This window comes from Diabrotica undecimpunctata, chromosome 8 (assembly GCF_040954645.1).
Source record: "Diabrotica undecimpunctata isolate CICGRU chromosome 8, icDiaUnde3, whole genome shotgun sequence".
Taxonomy (NCBI): Eukaryota; Metazoa; Arthropoda; class Insecta; order Coleoptera; family Chrysomelidae; genus Diabrotica; species Diabrotica undecimpunctata.
Genome location: NC_092810.1, coordinates 83,993,635 through 84,017,124, shown reverse-complemented (window position 1 = coordinate 84,017,124; position 23,490 = coordinate 83,993,635). Strand labels below are relative to the sequence as shown.

The window sequence follows — 23,490 nt, the reverse complement described above, 5'->3', positions numbered from 1 at the left end:
GGAGTTTCAATTTGAAAATAATGTACAAACTTCATTGTGTAAGGAGGAAAAACAGGAAAAACCTGTAAAGGAAAGCTTTTGCAGGAATATTTTTAATAATCATTTCAATCTTAGTGTCAAAAGGCTAAGTACAGACACCTGTGACAAATTTCAGATAAAAATAAATCACGGTTTGGTAGAAGAAAAAGCTTTAGCTCAGAGAGAAAAAGACTTACACTTGCGTAAGGCGGAAGTCGTAAGAACAGCAAAAGATAAGTGTCATGACCTAAAGGATGCTAGCAAAGTTGGGATTATCTTCGACTTGCAAAAAACTATGCCAACTCCTAATGTGTCAACTTCGCATATTATTTAATATCCTCTATGAGGAAATTCCCCGTGTAGGTGTGTTAGCTGATGTAGTACGAAAGGCTGTTTCAGACGCCAATCCTGGACTATACGTGTCAAGTTTAAACATTGATGCAAATAATAGGGTAAAACCTATTAGGTTACCGCCTCCTCGGCATACGCCGCCCAAAAACTAAAATGGAGTTTTCTCTAATGGAGTAGGACCCACTGAATTCCAGTGCTACCCATCCGATACTGGCTTCAACTTTGACTTTCTGAATGCCATTTCCAACATATCGAGCACAACTAAGACGTTTAAAATAGCTGAGGTCATGTTCAGTACCCTGAGTGAAACAGGCGCTATATCGCAAACCGTTATATCCCGTCCCTTAGTTCAGGCCCAGAGACAAAAAGTTAAAGGTGAGACGCGCCCTACCTCTTTAATTCAAGAGGACCTAGATCAATAATTCTTAACTCCGAACTAATCAAGACTAGAGGAGGTAACAATGTAGACACCACTTGGTGCTGCATCGGTTTTGCATTTAGTGACAATTGTGGAGGCCAAAACAAGAGTCATCTGACAGTCAAATTTTGGCTCTACATTGTAAGAAACACTAATATTCAAACAGTAGATCATCGCTGTTTATAAGTGGTCATTCTTATAATGAGTGTAACCAAAACTTTGGTTTGATAGAGTTAAAAAAGAAAAGAACCAAAAAGGACCTGCATGTACCTCAACATTGGATGGAGCTGGTCACTTTCTACAAGTAGAAAGTTCTTTACAGTACAGATGAAAAATGACGATTTTTTAGACTTTCAAACACTTGCGCCATACTTCAAGAAGAGCGTAAACGGAATACAGAGTATGCAATGGTTACATTTTCAGCAGGACAAACCTTTCACCTCGTTTTACAAGAAAACAGCTGGACGTAGCATATCTAGCATATGTAGTGAGCCATTTATGAGACCTTTCACCCCGTTTTAAAAGAAAACAACTGGACGTAGCATAGAAAATTTTAGTGAGCCATCTATGAGACTCACTCAAGCTGGCAAAAATTCTGTCCTGCCTGGTCTTGCCAGTACCGATTGACATAAGGCCTCTCATTAGGCAGGCTAAATATTCAAATTTTCAACAGTTACTCAACTACGTACCTAGAATTTACAATGAGTTCTTCACAAATCTGCGACATGATGGTCAACAAGCTAGAGAACTAGCAAACTCAGAAGAAACAGAAGTCGAAAATGACGATTTGGATCAACATTACGACACTGATATTGACGAGTCATAAGTCAACTATGTATTATTGTTATGATGAAGAATAAATTTGTACAACTTTATGATCCATTTACATTTTTACCTTTATGTTGCATTTCTTAAAAGTAAAGGGATACAAGTGCTACTTAGCAACCTAAAAATAGCTCCAAAATGAGTAAAGTCGATCAAATTATGGGTTTTTGTTAAAAATAATAATAGTAATGTCTACAATTACTAAACCGGAGAAGCTAGCTAGAAAAACTAGCATTAAATAACCATGGCAATTACAGTGAAGGCTCAACTTTGAACGGCGTTTACTCAAAATTTACGTTTTATCACTTATACCCCTTTACTTTTAGGGTCCTCTCCCTTATTATCAATATTATGTGCCTGACAATGCTATAAACTTAACTAGGACCGCACTGTGCTCACAGACCAACCAATGGCATATAATAGGCCGGATCTCATACTAGTTAATAAACTTACTAGGCCAACAGCACTAATAGATATGGCGATACTTAATAATAATTTTTGTGTTACATACGAGAATATCGCCAAGTATATATTAAGATATAAATAGGAGATAATGGAGAATACAAAGTACCCAGACGATACCTATTATTTTCTCTAATACTGATGCCATTCCGAAGGACCTCTTATACAACATAAAACAACTGGGTTACAGAATACAAATACTACTACAAATACTACCACAGAAAGCAGTACTGCCCTTAACATCCAGATGCACATGAAAATGTTTGATTGTATCTCTCCCTCCTTTCTCTAAAAGGTTTAATTTTTTCAAATTAACCTTTAAAATGGTTTGTTGAGACGCCTCTACGTTACATATTATGTTTGTATAAGATTAAGCCACAATTGGATGTAATGAATATTACACTGAATAGTTTTCCACTGAATTACACTGAATAGTCTGGAAATCGTTTTCAACAAAGATTATTTTAACATCGAAATGTCAAAGGACAATTATAAAATGTAATTTTCATTAAAATCAATAGTGGCTTAATTCCATATAAGAGTAAACAATATTAAACTAATAATCACGTTTGTGCGCGGAATTAGAAAAAATTCCAATAACAAATAAAAAACACCAACTACATAAAAACTTTCGTGTACTGTTATTATCCTTAATTACACTCCAATATCATTAATATATTTTTATTGACCAACTAACATTTTTAGCCCCATGGCAAAGACAGTTTTGTAGAATTCCATTTCTCGTCACCTGTTGTCGAAAGACGCCTATAAATTAAAACTTCACCGGAAATAGATCCCGTCCATAGATAACAGGCTATGTGTGGCTTAAATATATTAGACAATTGACAACATTGTAAATTTGTATTGTGATTATGAAAAGATAAAAAAGAAAATGACTTTTAACCGCTAAAAAAGCGATAGAATGTTCATTGTTATAGGTCATAAAAGTATAAATTATGCCAGTACTAAGCCTTTAATGAACCAAATTTAATATAGTACAAATGTATTGCAAGTATACTTATATAACGGTATAAAGTTTACAAATGAGAACTAGCTTGATTTTCGCCAGGGCGGTGCTGTTGAAGGAAACACATTGTTTTGCATAGAAACAAGAGCAGTGCATAAATAACAAAAACCCAGAAATAAGAAAACTCAAAAAGAGAAAGACAACAGTCCACAGAGACAAAAACTCACAATAAAAACCATGAATAAGATGTGGGGAAAATTACTTTATCTTGTTCCCATATTGAAGTGTTTTTATGTAAGATCAAAATAAGGAAAAAAGTGGCGAAGAAGTATTTTTTCTTTATTGATTCGGATCAATAACTAATTATTAAAAAACTCAAATGTGAAGATCACGATTGGCAAATGTGCGGTAATCTGAAGATCTTGGGTATGCTCCTTGGGCAACAAGCTGCTTACACCAAATTTTCTTGTTTTTTATGTCTATGGGACATTCGAGACCGCAAAAATCACTGGCCAATCGAGAATTGGAAGCTAACTACGTTTACTGTTGGACAAAACAATGTTCTGCAAGAAAACTTGGTTCCATCAGACAAAAATCTTTTTTCACCTTCTTATAAAGCGAGGTCCTATGAGAGTTTGTCAAATCTTCCCGGCCAGATATCAGAAGACTTCTAGTGGATCAAGAATTTACCAACACCGTGACATATATCCAGAAAGAAGTATATTTTGCATTTAAGGATGTTGTGTACCAATTTTTAAACCATAAACAACCTGATTACAAAAATATGGTTAAAAGGATCATGAGCCTACAGGTACATTTTCTCAAATTCACAACAAGCACAACGTTTCCACCATATACCCAGAGGAGTCCCACAGTAAAGAAACAACTTTTAGTAAACTCGCAAGCTCTTTTAAATTCAATAAATCTTTCAAATCATAAACGTGACTTTATCTATTTTTAAATGGACCACTTCTCTACATCTCTTTCTAGTTTGCATACAAACAAATTGCATTCGAGGATGTGTTCAAGAAGTTAAATTGGGAACAACGCGGAATTAAAATCGATGGCATATTTTTATGTCATCATAAGATTTGACATAGACATAGTATTCGTAAGCAACAATACATGGGGACTACTCTGGATGCTAAAGGAACAAAAGGAGTATCTCGGAAAATTGGTTTAAAAATGAATTTAAATGAAACAAAAGATGACAAATCCAAATATCCAAATGAGTTAATGGAAGTGAGATAGAGAGTGTCGAAACGTACATATAGCTAGATCACATGATAAATTTAAAGTAACGGGTATTCAACAGTTGTATCCTACCATGGAGTGAGACCGTTACACTTACAGAGTTATCAGCCAATATATTAAAAACACCACAGGGGGCAATCGAACTAGCTGTATTGTAAGTTTCTCTGAGAAAACCATATACGAAACGAGTAGATGCTAAGCAGGGCGAAGGTGGAAAATGTAATTGGAAGAATTTCGCAAGTGAAATGGAGCTGGGTAGGACACGGGCACGACAGGAAAATGAAAGATGGAGAGGAATCATTATACATTGGAGATTACGAGAACACAGTCGTAGTAGAGGAAGACCACAAAAAACGGCTGCTAGACGACATCAAAGCAAAAGTGGGGAGAAACTGGCATCAAATAATATCACAAAATAGAGAGGAATGGAGATCTCATGGGTAGACCTTTGTCAAGAAGTTGATGCAAACAGGCTGAAGATGATTTACGAGATATTGAGATTATATACCGAACAAACAAACAAACTGTGGTGTTGGGCTTCCGCTATGCTAACCCAACTGATTATCCATGTTGCACTTTCCAAAAAATACAGATGTTACTTTTGTATTTTATTGAATATATCAAATATAATTTAACCCAGGTCGAGTTGAATTAGTTTAAACAAAGTTCAGTTCTACATTTGCACGGTGTCAGTAATTGTTTTTATCTATTGATAACAAGTAGCTTAAATACGTGTACACGTAAATACTCGATATTTTTCTATAACAAATCTACTTTGTGTTTACCAATATTATTTCTAACATTACGTTTTGGCATTGAAATAAATTCCAATCAAACACATCTACTATTCGAATTCGTCAATATTCAAAAATGTTTGACTGATATAGAATTTTCAAAATACGGTTATGGATTCGTCGGTTTGTCTGTCCTATGTATGAACGTGGGCAACTGGAACAAGGTATTTTGTAGACACCATGGTCTTCATTGGGGATTTGGTCTTTTACGGATCTGACGAGATTGGACAACTTGGAGTGAGTAGTGAAGATGGTTTTGATGTTTAGAGGGATAAGGGTTCTACTAATCTTGTCAGTGACACCTTTAATAAAAGGTAGGAAGATTTTTGTTTGATCCGGCGGCAAGATTTCTTTTCTGTATGGAATGGGGTTTAGATGTTTTTGAATGCTTCTATTGCTTTGGGTTTTGTGGTAGCCGTTTTGTAGGAGTGTTTGCCTTATTGAATTGAGTTCGGATGACCTATGATTGTTATCGTTAAGTCTTATGGAACGGGAAATAAGAGTGTTGATAACTGAATTGAGTTGGGCGGGGTGATGATGATGTGACTGGGCATTGAGATAACGGTTTGTGTTAGTGGATTTCCGGTACACGGAATAGGAAAAACTGCGAGGAGGATTTTTCTGAATAAGAACATCAATGAATGGCAAATACGCTTTAGACTCAACTTCCATCGTGAATTGAATGCTCGGATGTATTTCATTCATGTGGGAGGGAAAGAGATCGAATGTGTCTTTACCATGGGGCCAAATGACAAATGTGTCATCAACGTACCGTAACCAGCAGGTGGGTTTGAGATTTTTAGCCCTGTCCTCATCAAATCTTCGTCGCCCGAAACGCGATGTGAGAACTCAACGAAATTCACAATGCGTTGTGAGTATAAATTTCGTTTTTCAAATATGTATAAATTATAAATAAAGTCGGTCAAAGGCCAAATTCGGATATTGAGTACAACATATATATATATATATATATATATATATATATATATATATATATATATATATATATATATATTACCTTCTATATAATATATTTACCTTCTGTCTTCAATATAATTTTTTTGTTACTGACAAGGTAACTGAAAAATTAGACAAAGATGCTATAAAAGCGGGATGCCTTTTTGGCTTTAGCTGTATTTATCGCATTTCTTATTTCTGACTATATGATTTCTAGACCTTCTTCTAATTTAGTTCAATACCAACTGATCTACGATCTTAGGATGGTACATAATATAGGAGCTCCAACTACTTCGGATTTGTTCTTATCAGCTTACAAGTTTGTCTCTGTCGTCGAATAAGACATGAGGCATTTTCTTTTTGTACATAGGTACATTTTACTTTTGTTCATATTATACTTTTTAAAATGAGTCATAAATCACCATCGTACTTCGTAAGCTTTAAACATTCCTTTAGGTCTGGAGATAAAAATATTTTCAGTATCGTTTAGAATAACTAGTAAGACGGTGATCCTTGTATCATTCGGTATGTTTTTGTATTCTGGTATTTCTTGTCAACACTACGAATTAGATAACCCAAGATGTATTACTAGTAATTTAATATTTTTATTTAAGAACTTTTTAATAAACAATATAATTTATTTTCGAATTTATCGTGACTAACAAATCGTTTTATATTATGGAAAATTAGTTTTTGTTAATTAATGAAAATTTTTTGATTTTAAATGTAATTTTATGCATTCGACTGCTCTATCTTTAAAAATAAAACTTTTTAAAACTATTTTAGTTATATATTATATTTATATGGAATTAAGCCACAAGTGATTGTAATAAAAATTACATTTTATAATTTTTAATTGACGTTTCGATATATTTCCACTCAAACAACAATCTTTTTTTTAAACGATTTCCGGAGTGAAAATCGAAACGTCGAATAATAATTATAAAATGTAATTTTCATTACAAGTCGCGCTTAATTCCGTATAATCATATTTAACTTAGAGATGCCACAAGAAAACAGTTGCAGAATATATTCTAGTTATTTTATAAATTTTTGTTTCATTTGTAACTTTTCTATAATAGAGTATGTTATAGAAAGAAGTAAATTGCATCTGCTTTTTTCAAACTGACCTAGTTTTCCCTTTGTTGCTCAACTATATAATAGGTATCGATTAAGTTGCAAATATATTATGAAGTAGATTTAAGGGGAACTTAAACATACTAATACTAAACGCAGTATTTTAAAAATATTTCAAATTACTATGTTGACCTCAGTCGTTATTAAAATACCATCTAAACCTTTTCCGAATATTTTTCTTTTCAATCAATGTGTGGTTTCGGCAGCTATATGTGTAAGTTTTTATAATTGTATTAGTTAATTTTGCAGTACTACGAATTCCTTTTCTATGTTTCTATTTTTTCTTTTTGACCTTAACATATAGTAGTGTTTATGGTTTTATTTCAACGTCCATCATGTAATAAAGTTAGTGGATTAGATATTTAAGAGGTAAGAAGAATCTTTTGTGTATACATGTTCGTTCGGGCTCACACATCTAGGCTTCTTCTTCTTGTAGTGCCTATCCGTTTGGGATGTTGGCGACCATCATGGCATTCTTTATTTTGCAACGTGCTGCGGCTCTGAAAAGATTTGTGGTTGTTGTGTTGAACCACGTACGTAGATTTTTCAGCCAGGAAATCCTTCCAGTTTTTGTTCCTGGTTTTCCTTCTACGTTTTCTTGTAGAGTTATATGCAGCAAACCATATATTTTATGATGAGGTATTCGATTTTGGCTGTTTTTATTGTGGTTAACAACCCTTTTTACTTTTTGCATTCTTAATAAAACGTCTTGGTTAGTAACGTCGTCGGTATAGGATATCTTCAGGATTCGACGATCAAGCCACATTTCGAAAGCCTCAATTTTCTTGCAGGAAGCGTCTGTGAGAGTCCACGACTAAACTCCGTACAACAGTATAGGAAAGATATACCATCGTAGTAACCTGATTTTTATGGTAAAATGCAGATTTTGCTTTCTCTATCCTACATTTTATTTCTAGGAAATGGTCCTAATTTTCATTGACGTTCGTACTAAGGTAGGTGTATATTTTTACTCTTTCTATTGGTTGACCATTCACATTGATTATTTCAATTTACTCTTCCTTCTTAGATATCCTCATACATTTTGCTTTCTTAATGTTCAGTGAAATGTACCCTGTTGTTTTGATCCAGAACTAATGAGAATAAATAAGGACTAAGCAGCGAGCCTTGGTGGAATACTACTTTTCCATGAAATTTATCAGTCTCCTCTTCACCTGTCCTAACACTAGTTGTTCCTCCCTTATACATGTCTGTCATCATCTTAAAATATTCACCGTGGACTAATTGCTTAAGTGCTCATCACAGAATCTTTGTGTAAATTTTATTGATATTTGTAGTTATAGGTAAAGAATATTGTATTGAAATATTATGAACAATTTTAATTTTATCAATTATTTACTACAATTTATAGTAATTACACGTGTAAGTGATCTCTTCAGGCACATTCGTAATGTACGAAAAGAATTATCAAAGAATATAGACGCATATATGCGCCTATAGATGTGCATATATATATATATATATATATATATATATATATATGTTATATATATAATTAGACACCAATGAAGAAAATGCACATCAGAACCAAAATCAAAAGGAAATAACAACAGATGAAAGCAGGTGGCTATGATAAGATAACCGCGGAAATAAGGTACCAAGTGAATAGAGCAAAAAGAGAAGCAGGATGACTGAATAAAACAATATGGAGACATAAAAATATCGGGAAAGAAATGAACGGCAGAATTTACAGTCATCAGACGAATAATGACATACTCGGCAGAAACAGAGCTAACACAGAGAAAATAAAAAGAATGCTAGAAACAGCAGAGATGAAAACCCTTAGAAAAATCGATGGTAAGACACTATGGGACAGAGCTAGAAGTACGTGATATACGATAGAGATGCAAGGTGGAGAACATCAAGGACTGGGTAAGAAACATTAGAGTAGAATAAGACGATCATATAAGCCGAATGAGAACAAATACAGTAGTAAGACAGCGACATACGGTTTCCCAATAGGAAGACATGGAACGACAACTTACTGGAGGCACATTGAAAACAGACAGAGTCATTTCTACACAAAAAGAAGAAGAAGAAATTCAGGTTTGACAGTGGTTGCTCTTTCTATAGTTCATCAAGGAGCGTCTACAATGTTTCTGAGTACCTTGTTTTGAAATCTCTGCATATTAGAATATTTCTTATAGCACCGGTTACTCATGTGTATCTATATAGGTACTCATACTGTCAATATTGTCATATTTTGTTCAATTTTTATTGAAAGGTGATGTTGAAACTATTGTTTTCTCTATTTGAACTGGTTCAAATATGTATACTCTTATATTAGTCCACTTGGGTTAGACGAAAAAAAGGCCTAACCTTGCATGGCAAGTTGCCCCAAATTTTATTATTCTAACCTTTAGAGGCGCCAATAGTAGTGTAAATTTAAAATCGCGACTGAATTCCGCTGTTGCGTTAGCCGCCATCTTGATTATAAGGAGAACTGTTTTTACTCAATATCTCCACCATTTTCAACTTTTCAGCAAAAATGGTAAAAACTGAACGTGATATTCTACAATTTTTTAACATTTTTTTTTTTCGTGCGGTCGATATTTGCCGAGTTAAGGGGTAAATATTGGAAAGAGGTGTAAGCATAATTATCGAATTATCTCGTTTAATTATTACCTTTACGACATGAATGTACATGAACAAAAATGTAAAGAATTAATATGTTTCTGCTTAGTTAATAGACATGTCGTGGAATGCAAATTTTAGATTCCCCATGTCTCTATTAACATCTTTATCAACGTCTGTTATACCTTGCATTTTTAGAAGGTTCAGATTAAAGCAGAAATCTGAATTTGTTTCGAAACTATCTTACCGATTTTTCTATCAGATGTCGCTATTGCGTCCATAACGAAGCCATTTTATTGTTGCTTCTTAAAAGACAGAAAAGATTATTTTTCACGTTGACAACGGCTATGAATAACTGTTCTGATGAGACTTATTAAGTCGAAATACGTATCAACAGATACATAGACGCTTTATACGTGAAATCAAATCTTTGCTGTCTTTTTCATTCAAATTAATATGTTATACAATATTGATCTCTTTCAATTTTTTGCTAAAATCAATATTTGGTTCAATATCTCGGCCATTTTAAATTTTTCTACAAAATGGTAACGACAATTGTTATAATTGCATGTCCTAAAATTTCTTTTTTGTAAATTTTTTCGTGTGGTTGATATTTTCCGAGTTATGGGGGAAAATAGTAGAAGGGGGAGGGAAGTATTCTTATTAAATTATCTTGTTTATTATTAACTTAACGACAGTAATATACATAAAAAATGTAGAGAATTATATTTTATGCAGTTTTAATCTGTTTTATTTTTTTGCTGGAATCAATATATTTGTTTTGATTTGACTTTACATTTAAATTGTTTTTATGCAATATCTCGGTCATTTTTATTCGACAAAATCGAAAGGACTTAAATTGTTGCAGTTACCATTTTCTACAATTTCTTTTTTTGCAAATTTTTTCGTGCGTTCGATATTTTCCGAGTTAAGGGGGAAATAGTGACTAAGTATAATTATTGAACGTACTCGATTTATTATTAACTTTTTGACATAAATGTACATTAACAAAAATGGAGGTATTTAATGCAATTTTGATTTCTTTGATTTTTTCGCCGAAAAAATGCCGAACGAAGCCTAGATGGTGATGTCAGCAGTAGCAAGCCATAAACAGGAATAAACCTACGAACTTAAATATTGAGTTTAGCAATAAAAGCGATCGAAATTATATAAAATATTCATTTTTGCTTACGAAAGTAAATTCATGTCGTAAAACCGTAAAGTTAATGATAAACGAGATAATTAAATAATTATGCTTCCCCCCTTCCACTAGTTTTACCCTTATCACGGAAAATATCGGCAGTACGAAAAAAATTGTAAAAAACAAATTTTAGGAAATCACATTTGCAACAATTTCAGTCCATAAAATTTTTGTCGAAAAGTTGAAAATGGCTGAGATATTGAGCAAAATCAGTTTGATGATTGATAATCTCGTAACTCCCTATTCGGTCTCAGTCAGCGTTTTTTTGTAATTCTTCTGAGTATTTTCATTTCTTTTGTTTCCAGAATCGTCTATATTTTTTCTGTGTCGGGTCTTGTTTCTTATGTGTAAGTACGTCATTATTTGTCTTATGCTGACCTTATAGATTCTTGAGTTTATCTCAATGTTAATGTATCGGTTACCCCATTTTAGTGTTATTGCTAATCTATTTGCTTTTTGTACTTGATCTCTTATTTCTTTTTCAACGTCTCCATAGCAGGATAGTGAAATCCTTAAGTACTTTATTTCCATTAGATTTTCAACTACAGATTTTCAACTTTTGTTTTTGTGGCATATTCTCCAATATTTTTTTCTTTTACGTTTAACTAAATCTTTAATTTATTTTAAAATACTCATTTTCATTTGTTCTCAAAGCATAAGAGGGCATATTTTCACAAGCTCAGATTTGAATATTTTAGATTTGAATGAAATTAAATGTTTAAACGATTTTGTTGTTAAAGCCAGAATTAGTTTTTCTTCATGATTTAGATACACACTTTCACAATTTATCTTTTTTTGTTTATTATGATGTGAAAGTATATCCTTAGCTATTGATTTTGTCATCTTCCTGTTCCTGTTCTATCTTCGATTTTCCTTTAATGATGTGGTGCTTCTTCGCTCACTGTCTATATTTCATCCACATAATATAAATTACTAATAAATTAGCTGTTTATTTTTATGTTATCTGTTGTGTTCTCCATAGGCTTACATACGAAAACTCTTACGAATATAGTCAGAAACGAAGAAATAAGAAATACATGCGGAATGGACGACACAGTAGTAAGATAGGAGAAACACCGACATCCTTTCTGGTATGACTATATAAAAATATTGGATAAAAATACGATGGTAAGAGTAGTTCTTGAAGACAAATCAACCATTGCAGCTGCCAACCACTAGGACTACCTCTCAAAAGGCGGAGAGATAGGTGGCAACCTACTTCGCATGCTTCGAGCAATGAATAATTCATACGTCTAATTGAAGAAGGTTCTAGTAGATTTTTGTAATAATTCTTCTGCTAGTATAATATAATAAACGTACAAAATTATCTGAATAACATAATAGTTACGACTAACTTTCCAGGACTCTTATAAACATTGGAGTACATAATAAAGTTTGCATTTAAATTGCGAAAAAAGATACCGAAATAAACCAAGTTTATATTTGAGTTTTATCGAAACGGATATTATGGCATCTCTACTGCGCTACTGAAATAGAAAGAAAAAAGCTTCTAGGGAATATCATTATCCCGGGAGACTGTGGATTACGACGCAGGTATAAGGATTAGGTATACGGCCATCTGGAAAATTCAGTTTTTCAGATATATTACAAGAGAATTTCGCAACTTAACAGATTTGTTAGAAATGGAAAATTGTTTGCTTTAAATTAGGGGTAGCAATTCAAACAGCTTACAATGGAAATTTTATTACTTCCTTTTTTTTCCTTTAAAAGTGCACTGATCCGTGTTGACATTTATTGATGTCGAGAAAATTGAGACTGTATTTCTCTTAGAATGAATACTTTACACCGGTTTGTGCACTTTTTTTGAATATATGTTTTATTTCGTTAATTCTATTGTTTCTGGCGTGTTCTTTTTGTGCTGTTTAGAAGAACGGCCAGAAAAAATAACGGTCTCTTTGTTAATCTGTGATGGTAAAAATGATCCTCTTATTTCAACAATAAATAAAATAATTCTATTACCAATTAAATTTGCGGGACTTGTTAGAATCTATGTTGTGATATATACATACCTACATCAACGCTAACCTTTTTCGTATGTGTGTCTAATAGTAAAACCGGAGAGTTCTCACTTCAGTCTACTTAAAAAACTAATAGGAAGTGCCCCTCCCGCTCTAAAAGTCTACTTGACATCCTCGGACCAGATAACAAATATAAAAAAAGAACTGAATAATTTGCGCCAAACATCCCAACATAACTCTGAACTCTCCCACGAATTCACCACCGAATAAAGAACATCAGTAATCCGAAACATGAAAGCTGACAAGGCGTCTAGTTATGAAGGGATACATCCTGAGTAGATCCCTTGCTTCAATACGGCCAAAGGTCAACAAAATGGTTCGTTTCTTTTTATTCATGCATCTTAACAACTGAAATACTGCTGGAAATTAAAATCATCTTAAACAGGATAGTTGCACAATGTCTTGAAAATATTGCATCCGAACAATCAAGTTTGACACCTAATCGAAGCTACATAGATTACGTCTAACTACACAATAACAAAAGCGGGTTTCCAAAAACAACAAAAGACGAATGTAGATTTTGTGGATCTGTGCACCGGTTTGGCGTCCAAGTGAAGATTGTAGATATAGCTACTTGATGTATACTATACGCAGCTTGATATAACAATTAGAATGATTAACGGATGCATCAAGATACCACTATATTCGCTCGGCACCCTCAGCCACATGTCTCCGTCTGCTCATACCCAATCCATGGAGACATTTCAGTTTTTACAGCAAGCCTACCTAAGTCCAAAAAATCATTAATAACCAACAAAGGCCGGGTGCAGTAACTTGCAAGATGAATAAATCGTTAAAACCGTTCTCAATTTATGGTGGGACTGAAGGAAATAGGGATTCATTTTTATACTTTTTACTGTTTTTTATTTTAAATATGCCACAATTTTCCTTTACAATAAGTTTAATTTAACATTTTGATTTCCACTTCGGAAATCGTTTTATATAAATAAAATTTATTAATGTTTCGTATTTTAAGTACGATTTCCGAATTGGAAATCTAATCATCAAAATAAGCTTATTTTAAAGTCACATTGTGCCTTATTCCCGATAAAAATAATAAACTGCATTATGACGTCACAATAAAAAAGCTTCTTACAAAATTATTTGGCAACGTCAAGTGGTCAAAGTAAGGACACTGTAGTAACGAGAAAAACAGTAGAGGTGAGTCGTTGATGTTTTTATCGTTAACGAAACTTAACCGTTTTTCGTAAACAAGTAACTAGTTGAAAAACTAATTAAATTATTCAACTAGTTGATTGTTTAAGAGTAGTTACAAATAAGAGAGTACATAAACAAACATGCTTTCTTGGATCAAAGAAAAAAATACTGAAATACTTTAAATGGCTTTTCAAATTAGCTGTAGTTGATTTATAACTAAGTTTTTCTTTGCAAATATTGCATACAGCCTTATCACTGTTAATGTCTTTCTCAAAGTGATGCCATAAAATACTAACATTTTTACGCGTTTATGTTAAACACTAACAGTTAATAAAGTAAATATTCAATACTCACAGAATAATATTCATGTTTACGTTAGACAAAACACAAACTCCAAATACAAATTATGTCTGCTGAATAATACAAAACATGAATCGGGGACTCCCAAGTGTTAATATTTTAAATTAAAAATAACCGATCATTGCAAAATTCAGAAAGTAGAGCATAAAAGCTACATCTTCTACAAATGCGCATTTTTTGAAAATACAATTATTACGCTTGTACTAGGTAAATAATTTTAACTAAGAAAAATACTTCTTAATAGAATATTTACAATAAATAAATCCTTTAACGCACTATCAATAAAGATTTGAAATCGAAAATGCAGATCAATCGAAAATCGATACTCATTCATCAATTAGAATACCTACATAATTATTTTATTTTCAACGTCAACCGATCGCCCGAGTGTCCACCGTCCCTAAAGAGTCGGGATGTTATTTTTAGTTTTCTAGTAGTCTCTCAGATCAACTAATTGTCCCCGTCGACGTGAAGTGTTCGTTGTTCTTCTGTTTACACCTACACAAAACGTAGTTTTTTTTAATCCACCATAAACTAGTTGGCTTCCCAGTAAGAAACCGTAGATTCGTTAACGACAAATAAACGATTGAATAAAACAGTTCGGTGATTCAACGCTCATCTCTACAGAACAGAGCTAGTTCTGTGATATGTCATGCGTATGTCACGGTTTATTCGCTCTGTGCGTGACTGACGCGACACCTACCGCCTTCATCTGACAGTTTTGGAGTCTACCAATTTTCAGGTTAAACATATGACATTAATGACATATGTTTGACATTGTTAAATACAGGCGAAATTGACAATTATTAATAAATAACTTTTTAACTATATTTTTTCAGTTTATGTACAAAATAAATGTAGTATTAAAAACTGGGTTTCTCAAAATTCATCATAATATATCTTTTTAAGCCCAAACGGAAAAGAAAAGTTAAAAATCTAGTACTGGCAAATCAAGTTTTTCACGTGAAAGAGCATATAATTAAAAACAGTAATAGTAAAAGTTATGATATAAAAGCTAAAGTCATCAAGCACTCTGCAGTTAGCTTGAAGCCTTATAAAATATCATTTAAGGTAAATTATTTAAATATTTCCTATTTTAATTGCATAAAAATGATGTTATGTGATATTTACTTTTTCATAATAATCGCACGGATCCATCTTTTTCTTTTCTCTAATTTATATGTAATCTTTGGAAACATATAAAAACTACACTTGCTATTTTTGCTATTATTAGCACAGTTAAATACGCAATATGTATTTGCACACATTTTTGATAAAATTTATGCGTATAAAGACTCCAATTGTGTCATATTTCGCCGCTACGCACGCTGGCATCGTTTCAAGGTACCCCTACCATGGTCACGCATGGAGCGAATAGTGGGTTGTTCTTTCATAACGCATAATAAATAAAGACAAAGATAGTCAGTACTAGTAAAGCATTAGTAAGGAGCAGGTGTATTATATTAAATTTAAATTGGACGAAAAATTACGTCTTTTAATTTAAAATAAGATATTATTTGGTATTTTCCAAATAATATTGTTGAAACCATATTTTCGTTTAGATTTTTTGGAGGTAGGTAGTAGGTGTGAAAATAAAAATTAGTTCTATAAAAATGAAACAAAAAAAGATAAAATTAGTATAAAATTTTTTCTATAAAAATGAAATCAAATAAAAAATATTTCCAACACTACTGTTTAAATTAAAAATAATTTCAAACATCTAGAAATTCTAAACCAAATTCTTAGGTAATTAAATGTTCAAACAGACCACCAAATTGTAACGAACAGTAACCAAATCTATTATACAAAGCATTTCTCATGGCTTTGAGTTCATCTGCCGATATGTTTTGGCTAAGTTGGATTATCTTTTCCTTCAGTTCCTCCAAGTTGGTGACTCGCTCGAACTCATGCCGGTACAATTTTGTTTTTACCATCCCCCAAAAATAAAAATCTAGAAGAGCTAAGTCGGGTGACTGAGGGGGCCATTTTATTGTACCGTCTGTAGTAATGACACGTTCAGCAAAAATTAATGCTAAATAGTCTCTAACGGCTTCTGCATTATGTGCAGGACAGCCGTCTTGTTGAAACCAAATTTCGTTGAAGTTAATTTGAAGACGTTGATGTGCAGGAATAATTTGATTTTGCAGTAATTGGAGATATTTGACTGCGTTTAAATTGCCTTCAATGAAAAAAGGACCAATAATATGATCTCCCAAAATTCTAGTCCAAGCATTCAATTTTTGTGGATACTGCAATTGCATCCGTTTAAATTTATCATCAGGAAATATTTCTTGAGTTGTCTACACTTTATAACAATGGCAGTGGTTTCTTTTCAAAACATTCCTCACTGTTTTTGCATTCAAATCAACTTCATCGGCAATTTGTTTACTTGAACACGGCGTCGCTTCAGCCAATGCACAAACTTGAATTTCTCTAATTTCTCGTTCTTGAGAAATTTTCTTTCGCGAGGTTGATCTGATAGGCAGCATTTTTTACATCTGCCATTAGTACAGCCAAAATTTTCGTATTGATGAATAATGGCTAATAAAGTTTTTTCTGGTATTGGCCTATTTTCAAAAGCCATAATAAATAAATTGATAGTTTCTTGTACTGAATTGCCCCCAAAGTACCATTTTATTATTTGTACCCGTTCTTCTGTTATATAAACAGTCGGCATATTTAATTCTTATCTTCACACTTACAAAGTTACCTCCAAAAAGAAATACATAGCATAGCTGTCTCATATGCAATTTACCATTCAAGAGAAGGGACGAATGCCGATGTTGCCAAAAGTATCTTGTTTTATTCAAAATTGGGTTACAATTTCCTCAAATAAAAATGCGAATCTGTAAATTTTTCATGGATTTAAGAAATTTTGTACCAGTATTTGTGTCAATTATTGTTTCATTTTTAATATCATCATCCAGTTTTGAATGGCAATATAACCGCAACACTAATCGCCAATTTTTTAAATAAATTCAATGTTTTAATTCAAATATGTCATAAGGCAACCCTGCTGCCGTTTCTTACGTATAAGCTGGATCGGAAATAATCGTCTGGCGTTCCGTAATCGGCGTGTATAAAGAATGTGAAGGGGAGACCAAGGGGAAATATGATTGTTTTCTTTGTCTATTCGCTGAAAATATGATTTTATATCTGTGTTCGATATCCTGTTAATTCTACCATACCGACCATAAACTTTTACCTATACTGTAAATATATTTATATATATATATATATAGTAGACTCCCTCTATAACGAGAACTGAAATGGCAGACTAATTACCTCGTTATAAGCCAATCTCGTTATATCAGACAACAATAATACTGAGTATACATATGAATATGTAGTTTTCTAAAACATTAACTTCCTATAGTGAAGCCATTCGGAGCAATATAAGATGCAAATAAATATTGTTTGAATGGCGTTTTTGAAAAAAATTGTACTGTTATTGGCAATGAAATTACATTAAAACAAAAAAGAGTTGTTTACTTTCATTGTCAGTGATATACGTTAAAACAAAAAAATCTGTTCTTACATTTTTTTCCAACTACATGATGTATAAAGCGTATTTTCAAGGATAACATAAATTATTGCTTCTGCAATTGGAAGAAGTCTGTCATTTTTGACTGCTTTAAATTGACCAGTATCATTATATCTATCATATTTTCTAAAGATGTGAAACAGTTGAATTTATTGTAAAGAAGTTTATTGCGGGCAGAAGTTAAGGTTTATTGCGGGGCCGTTTAAAAAGGTATTTATTTATAGCCACGGCCAGGTCAAAAACGTAAAAAAACACGTTTTTCGATCTTATTTTCCCTCCTTATAACCAAATTTGCCTTGCTATAGAGGGTTATAGTTCAATAGAAATTTCACGGGACATCTAATGTACCTCGTTATAAGCGAAACTTCGTAATAACCATGTTCGTTATAGAGGGAGTATACTGTATATTATATATATATATATATATATATATATATATATATATATATATATATATATATATATATATATATATATATATATATATATATATATATATATATATATATATATGTACAGTAGACTCCCTCTATAACGAGAACTGAAATGGCAGACTAATTACCTCGTTATAAGCCGATCTCGTTATATCAGACAACAATAATACTGTGCATACATATTGTTACGTAAAAATATGAGTCATAGTTTTAACCTGTAAACATGTTTTTATTCACATGTTTATGTTTTAGATTTTACGAGAGGCTTCTATTTACATGAAGGGACCTTCCAGAAAACGGTCGAACCGATGTGAAAATACCCGTTTGCCTTTACCGTTATAATTTCGCCGCTAGTCGAGAAGGCTGTCGATGGTTCTAGCTAACGGCACTGGCATATATTAACAGGACATTTTATTTGGAAGGGACAGTTAAATCTGAAGATTCGCGCCCGCGATTTTAATTGTAGCGTTCGTATAAAATAAATTATGTATTATTGAGTAGTTAAATAAATTAATATAAGTTATCGTGCTTTTTAATAAATTAAAATAAGAACCTTTTAATAAAGACATTATAAATTGAATAAAGACAACAGTTAAATAAATATCACAGTGGTGTAAGAAGTGGGATCGAACATAAATTAGACTTATAATAATAATACAAGTGAATATTTGTAAATTGTGAAAATGACGACGATTTATGAGCTGACAGTGACTAATTTAAGAAGACATCTCGAAGACAGAGAATTAGCTTCTACCGGAAAAAAGGCTGAGTTAGTCCAACGACTAAAGAACGCTTTGCTAGAAGAAGGACTAGATCCAGAGACTTATATATTTGAAGATGCTGTCATCTCGTCGATTTCGAAATTAGAGAACAAAGTTTCTGACGATATTTCGAAAGTTTCTTCTGATGTAGCCAAAGTTTCTGGTGATGTAGCCAAAGTTTCCGGCGACATCGCTTCGTTGGAAGACAAAGTTTCTAACGAGATTTCTTCGCTGGAAAGCAAAGTCTCTGCTAACATCTCTTCGGAAATCTCTAAAGTCACTTCTGAGATGTCTGCCCTGGACGATAGAATATCTTCGTTAAAAAACCAAGTTGCTGCCGATATGTTGGCCTTCGAAGAAAAGATATGGAAAGAGATGGAAAAGAAGCTGGAGGAAAAAGGGACGGCAGAGAGAGGAAACAATCCAATTACAGTAGAGACAAAAGAAGACGAGACGAAATGTAAGTTGGAGACACGGCCGAAATTTGAAGAAAGTGGAGGTTCTATTCATGTTAAAGTCCCAACTTTCGACGGAAAATCATCCTGGAACAACTACATGAAACAGTTCGAATCAGCCGCAAGAGCGAATGGATGGTCTGAAAAAGAAAAGGCTGTAAACCTGCCTATCGCTCTTCGAGGAGATACCTTAGACGTGCTTCAGACCATAGCCGTAGAAGAGACGGATGATTTCGAACAACTTACGAAGATGTTAAATATGCGATATGGCCACGAACATTTGGAGCATGTATATCAGTCGCAGCTTAAAAATCGTAGACAGAAGAAAGATGAGGCTCTTCAAGAATATGAGGTAGATATTGCCAGATTAGTACGATATGCTTATCCAACAGCTCCCGAAGACATGATGGAAAAATTGGCCGTTCAGACGTTTATCGATGGTCTTCGTGATCATGAAATGCAGAGAACACTGCGATTAGCTCGGCACAAAACTCTGGTTGATGTCTTATCTGCCGCCCTCGAATACGAGTCAGCTACGCAGGCCTCTGGCGGGTACAGTAAAGTTAGAACTGTAAAAGAGGAAGGAGATGAAGATAAACTTGACCAACTTGTTAATATGATAAAAAGCATGGCATACAAGAAAACGAAGACCATCAGATGCTGGAATTGTGGCGAAATAGGACACGTACGAAGCTCCTGTAAGCACCCTAGGTACGACGCAAATCAAGAAACTCACTATCAGGAAAACTAGAACGGGTCAGCCTTAGGGGGGCAGCTTCGACCCAGAACTTTTCCAAAGACCCTCTCATACTAATAGCTTCTTTGAAATGTCGTGAAGATAGTGTCTATGTAGATGGAGACATAAATGGTAAAAAGCATACGTTGTTGGTGGATACCGGAGCGACCAGAACCATTATACGCCCGACAGTTATAAACAGCCGAAAGAAACTGTTACCAACGAGGTTGCGACTTCGGACCGCTACAGGTGAAAATGCCAACATTAATGGAGAAATCCAGGTACAATTGGGAATTGGAGCAGAAAAGTTCGTCCATACTGTTATAGTTGCTGACATCGAAGAGGATGTTATATTAGAAATGGACGTAATGAATATGCATGGATTCCAATTGGATTTTAAGAATAAGGTAATCAAAGTTGGCAACGAGGAGGTATTTCTTCATCCACATAATGACAACACTGTGCAAGCAGCCATTACAGAAGATACAGTCGTGCCTGCGAGAAGCGAAACGATCATAGTAGCGCGACTACAGGGAATTGTAGACGAAGGGACACCTGTTATGATGGAGCCTTGGAACCACGACGATGAGGTTGGCCGTGGAATCATAATTGGAAAGGAATTGGTGACTTCGGCTAAAGAAATTCCTGTGAGACTTATCAATGTCAACGACTACCCAGTGACCATCAAGAAAGAGACAAAGGTAGGAACTTGTGTACCTGTGACATCCATAATCCGTCAGGCGACAACGTCTGATAATTCCAACGACAAATTCGACCAAATGGTTGCAGTTGCAGGACAGTCTCTAAATCAGATGGAGAAAAGGAAATTAAGGGAATTTCTTCGGCAGTATCGTGATATTTTCGTACCGAAAGGAGGAAAGACGGGAAGAACTACCGTTGTTAAGCATAAAATTGATACTGGTAATGCTAAGCCAATTCGTCAAACAGCTCGACGATTACCACAGGCGAAAAGAGAGGAAGCTGAAACGATTGTTCAGGAAATGAAGAAAGACGGGGTGATAGAACCTTCTACGAGCCCATGGGTCTCTCCGGTGGTCCTGGTTAAGAAGAAAGACGGAACGACGAGGTTCTGTGTGGATTACCGTTTGCTGAACAACGTTACCAAGAAAGATAGTTATCCTCTGCCTCGGATCGATGACACATTGGACACATTGGCTGGAAGTAAATTGTTTTCTACTTTGGATTTGAAGTCTGGATACTGGCAGGTAGAAATGGACCCAGTAGATAAAGAAAAGACAGCCTTCACCACAGGATCTGGATTGTGGCAATTCAACGTTATGCCATTTGGACTCTGTAATGCTCCTGCGACATTTGAGAGGCTGATGGAAAATGTGTTAAGAGGGTTATCTTGGAAAACATGCCTGGTTTATTTAGATGACATAATCGTCTTGGGGGAGACATTCGAAGATCATTTGAGGAATTTAGAAAAGGTTTTTAATCGACTTAAAGCTGCCCAATTGATGCTAAACCCTAAGTGCCAGCTATCTGGGACATATAGTCAGTAAAGGAGTGGCCGTGGATAAGGGAAAAATCGATTCCATTAAGGAATGTCCAAAACCAACTGACAAACATCAAGTGAGAAGCTTTCTTGGACTATGTACTTACTACCGGAGGTTTATTAAGAAGTTTGCAGATATCGCTAAGCCATTAACGCGACTTACAGAGGAAGCAAGAGAATACCGCTGGGATACAGACTGCCAAAATGCCTTTGAGACCTTAAAAAAACATCTAATAACAGCACCAATTTTATTGTATCCACTGCCAGAAGGAGAGTTCATCTTAGATACGGATGCAAGTAATGTGGGAATTGGAGGAGTGCTGTCTCAGATTCAAGGAGGACAGGAACGAGTCCTCGGATATTTTAGTAAAGTTCTTTCAAAACCTGAACGGAATTATTGCGTCACGAGAAGAGAACTTCTGGCAGTAGTGAAATCAGTAGAGCACTTCTATCAATACCTCTATGGCAGAAAGTTTCTAATCCGAACCGACCATGCCGCCCTTAAGTGGTTGATGCAGTTTAAGAATCCAGAGGGTCAGATAGCCAGGTGGATCGAACGACTCCAAAGAATACCATTTTAAGATTGAGCACCGGGCCGGAGTTAGCCATAGAAACGCTGATTCTCTTTCCAGACGGCCATGCCCAGCAGAGTGTTCCCACTGCAACAAAACGGAATCTAAGGAAGCAGCAGTGCTAAGAACGACGATTGTCAACGACGACTGGACGCCTACTAAGATAAGGGAAGAACAAGAGAGAGATCCAGTTATACAGAAAATCCGAAAATGGAAAGAGGAAAACCGTCGACCACCTTGGCAGGAAATATCAAACCTATGCTCAGTAGTTAAGACGTATTGGGCCCAGTGGGACTCATTTATCATCGAAGATGGCTTTCTCAAACGAGTCCTGGAAAATGATGACGGTTCAGAGAAGAGAAGACAGTTGGTGATCCCAAAGAGCAGAATAGCCGAAGTACTTCGTCAGTTACACGACAGTCCATCGGTAGGGCATTTTGGTGTAAAGAAAACCCTTCAGCGAATTCGGGAACGGTTTTATTGGATGAACAGTTCCAACGATGTAAAAGACTGGTGTAAGAAATGTACTATTTGTGCCACGAGTAACGGGCCTTACCGAAAAAGGAGAGCTCCTATGAGACAATATAATGTTGGAAGCCCGTTTGAAAGAATAGCTTTGGACATCGCTGGGCCATTTCCAGAAAGTGAAAATGGAGGCAAGTACATGTTGGTAGTAATGGATTACTTTACTAAGTGGGTCGAGATTTACGCACTTCCCGACCAGAAGGCCGCCACCGGTGCAGATAAGTTGATCCAAGAATATATCAGCCGATTTGGAGTGCCTTTAGACGACACGGCAATATACAAAATTAAGCAATTGGGACCTGGATGTATGAGGATGTATGATGGAACAAGATATAATATTCTTTAAAATCACGCTGAATACTAGAAAACAGGAATCTTTATGCAGAAAAGCTTAAAGGAGAAAGTATTTAC

At 34.5% G+C, this 23,490-nt stretch overlaps 1 protein-coding gene across 3 annotated transcripts in view; it reads left to right on the top strand.

Moving 5' to 3' along the window:
- The window catches only part of cno (adherens junction formation factor afadin), a 941,963-nt gene that overhangs the window by 784,593 nt on the left and 133,880 nt on the right, over nt 1-23,490 (top strand). The gene's annotated exons all lie outside the window — the stretch shown is intronic.